General features: G+C 35.7%; 1 long non-coding RNA gene across 2 annotated transcripts; it reads right to left on the reverse strand.

The window, feature by feature from the left end:
- Positions 1 to 687: 687 nt before the first annotated feature.
- Positions 688 to 3342, reverse strand: LOC129453809 (uncharacterized). Of its 2 annotated transcripts, XR_012368896.1 has the most exons (6): positions 3087 to 3342; positions 2254 to 2398; positions 1841 to 1938; positions 1585 to 1705; positions 1390 to 1504; positions 688 to 1249 (listed from the first exon to the last, which is right to left on the reverse strand). It is a non-coding gene; the product is annotated as an uncharacterized lncRNA (long non-coding RNA). The 2 variants fall into 2 exon arrangements; XR_012368895.1 differs by lacking the exon at positions 3087 to 3342 and having other exon boundaries at positions 2254 to 3073.
- Between the last annotated feature and the right edge of the window lie 654 nt (positions 3343 to 3996).

Raw genomic sequence — 3996 nt, forward strand, 5'->3', positions numbered from 1 at the left:
ATTAACATGCGTTTTCATCGATCGGATCACAACGACGTTAATGCCAGGTGAAAACAGTGTTCAAAACGTTTTGAGCTCATCCACTTTCGACCACTTTCAACCACATCCAGAGGTAGTCGAAACCACTTTCGATCTGATCGCTTTGTAGTTGCGGAACGCACATGTGGTTGAATGCGTTCAACAGCCACACGCGGTTGCCTTCTCTCCACCCATTTATCTAATCTGAGGTATTAAACACAAGTTTTACGTCTTTTCTGACTTGGCGTGAACAGCGCTATTTTTAGCCTTTCATTGATAAAACTAAAGCGTCTGATTGCCGTACACAGCAAAATCACTGGTGTTAAAATAACACACACGGTGTCAAATTTAACACCTGCAAAGTGTGTATATGTGTCCACACTACACTGTGTTAATTTAGTCAAAAGTGTAGTGTTAATTTAACAACACCCATTATATGTTAATTTAACACTCAATATTGTTAAATTTTACACTTTGTTCAACACTATTCATTGTTGTTTCCACACTACACTGGTGTTGGCACAGAAATACAGTGTTAAAAATTAACACTCCTAATTTAAGGTCAACACCAGTGTAATGTGAATTCAACAATGTTAAGTGTTAAAATACTGAGTAATAGCCACTTTTGTTGCTAATGGGTTGTTTCTATAAAAGAAAAATGACAAGAAATATTGCAAAACCTCTTTTTATTAAAGTAAATCACATTTAATATTTACATTGATACACACAACACTTTGCATTTAACACTGCTTATTTAAATACCTCAGCTACAATTAGAAACAGAATACAGTATGGAATAATGAAAGTTATCTTATACCACAGCGCAGTGACATGAAAACCACTTATTATAAAGGTCTTTAATAAATCAAATAAGAGTTAAAAAAAATTAGCCACCCTACTCAAAACTTGAACATTAAAATACATGCAATTACCTTATCGGCAAGCAGAAATGCTTATCCTTCACAATACTAAAGATTTTTCCATAACAAAACAGACATTTCAATTCAAAAGACGTTTCATTTTTCTTAAACACGTTCCAACCTGGTATTTAGTTCTGTAGTTGTTTTACTGTACAGTAGTGGAAGGCTGCATCAGTGGTCTTCATCATGCAGGGAATGGCTTTTTTGTCCAGAATGATGCAAAAATTCTGGATGCAACTTTTGTTCCCAACGCAGAGCAGGCAGGGCTGTGCTGATCCATCCACCTCAAAGCATGGATTGATGCTCATCACCTAAGAGTGTTTTAAAAGAGTGTATTTGATGAATGTATTTGATGTGTATTTATGAACTTGTATGCATTTACATGGGGTGAACAATGCAAGCAAACTAACTGCTGAATAAACAATTAGAACAAAATACCAAAAAAACTTACACAGCACAATCAGTAGCTTCAGTTGCACATTGACCCTCTCCAGTCTTTCCTCCTTTCACAAATGAAGGCAAGAGGTAAATGAGCCAGGGAAGAGCTGCCACATAACTGTCCCGTCCTAGCAAAACAGAATTTAAACACCATGAGTATACAGTTAAACTTTAAAACCGTAAAAGTAGCAAACCCATTTACACTTACCATATTTAAACTCCTGTTGACCAGACAGAGGGTCATCCATATCTTCATCAGGATGTAGTCTGCAATTATCCTTTAATTGTTGTATGTTGGCTATTTTGCAATACATCACCTCAGCATATTTCTGCAGATTTTCAAAGACAAAAGGGTCAAGAAAATACCAAAAAGGATGCAGTTTTAACCGTTATTTGAATCAAAATCATCTCAGTATAATCATGTTAGAGACAGTGTACAGTACTAAAGTACTGTGTGTACTCACATAACTAGTTGGTAAGCTCTTATCCTCCAAACTGGGTTAAGGAATAACAGTTCCAGAATTCACTGGTATGCCGTATTCAAATATAGTCTGGTAGGGTCCTATTACAAAAAAATGACAATAAAGACTCTGAAAACTCAACATTCTTTTTATATTAAAAACAGCACTCAAGACAATATGAATCTTCAATTATACATTTTCAAAATAGTAATCAATTTGATTGCTATTTAATATGATATCAATAGCAAAACAATGTATGAGAAGATAATATATTTTTATTAAAGTTGGCAGCAGGTCATGTCACTTTCTTGCCTGATTAATAACCATAATATGTACAAAACTACATATACTAAAAAGATTGGTTAACTGTTCAGTTATGTCAAATAAAATGATTTATATGTATAAATAAAACTTACCTTCTGTAATGAATTTATATAAGTATTAGCAGTCGTTTCTCATTGGAAGTCATCCATGTCAGGTCTTCTTTATAAACTGCCCTAAAAACAGCATCTCTTCTGAATGATTTGAAGCACTCAGTGTGTACTTTCACCAAACTAGCATCTATAATGACAGAAAAACAAATGTTCGCCATACACGTTTTACACTTTCGTATGTATTTGCTATTTGCATCTGTCTGACATCTAGCGCCACGAAAAGCTTACAACACACAATGCATCCAATCTGTGCATATTCTGAGGTAAAATGAATTGTTGGTTTGGCGATATTTTCCCTGTTTGCATAACAGTTACATCTAAAAAAAAACACATGACGATGCGGTTGCGGTTTTCTCCGTGTTTTTCAGTAATTTGAATAATTAACCGATATCCGTGCACTCACGTGCATGTAAACGACCTCGTTAACTCACGGTATCTAGCCTATATGATTAAGTTACCTCATAACGAGCATCATATGGTGAATAAACGAGCTTTCATTTAACTTAATTTCATACCTTCAATTTGTAGTGCATGTCGCGTTTTATCATGGTTCAATTCTTACATTCATTCATATCTCCTGTTAATATTATCCTTCTTGGTTAAAACTTTTAGCTAGAAGTTTAACTTTATACCAAACTAACAAGGGAACAACGTAACACAAGGTAGCTCTGATTAAACTGAACCAAATAACGAACAAAGGGGAAATAAAATGGGAAAAATATCTTATTTAGGTTTTTTGGCATATGGCTGTGTAGAGTCAGACAGAGAAATAACAGTTTAATTTAGCTAAACCATGTAAATATTATGAGATTTACCTGCTCTCTTCAGTCCTCCTTTGAAAGAAAATGGCGGTAAAATCCCTGACAGGAAATGTTTAGTGGAGGCGTGGCTTGATTTACACCGCTCAGAGTGAAATCTGATAACACCCTTGTTTTACACTGACACTGTCATGGATATAACACTGGCCTAGCAATGGCAGTGTTATTTTATTACCAGATAGTGTTAAAACAGCATCAACACTGTGTATTTAACACCATCCCTGAAAAATTAACACTGGTGATTTTGCTGTGTAGTTTCGTTTTGAAAGCGCGTGAAACGGGTACGTAAATGTCTGATGCTGGGTACTACCAAAACATTTTTTACATCTTATAAGATTTTCAAAATGTGATAGACCACAAACATGAAGATAAATAGATCATAGATTTAATCATTTTGCTCCTATAGTGTGTGGTGTGCCATGATGTCTCAAATACAGTACACTACATGCAAACAGTCTCGACTGTAAACACAGGAAGTCTTGCAAAATCTATATGCAGAAAGACGTCAATGATAGTGTTTGGAATGATTTTCAATGAAATTCAAGGGAAAAAAAGAAAAGGGTTTGGGTGAAGTCGTGGAGACGGCGGGAACATGGTCTGTACAAGTTCACTTTGCATCAACTTCACTTTGTGCTGCGCCATGACTGCTTCCGTCTTCCATCATCTCGTTGTCTGATTGGATATTGTTTTGTTTCACGGGATAATCTCAAGAGCGTGCGTGCGTTTTTCATCAGGGTTCCCCCCACACATTAGGATTTCTGATCGTAAATATTAAACATGTTTCTGATCAGGTTCGGACACTCTTAACACACCTTACACCAAGAGAAAATCTGATAAGATAATTTGTAGAACCATCAAGATAATCGGGACATAGCTAGCTTTGCCAGAAGGGGGGAAATCGGCCCAA

Source organism: Misgurnus anguillicaudatus, unplaced genomic scaffold, assembly GCF_027580225.2.
Source record: "Misgurnus anguillicaudatus unplaced genomic scaffold, ASM2758022v2 HiC_scaffold_34, whole genome shotgun sequence".
Classification (NCBI taxonomy): domain Eukaryota; kingdom Metazoa; phylum Chordata; class Actinopteri; order Cypriniformes; family Cobitidae; genus Misgurnus; species Misgurnus anguillicaudatus.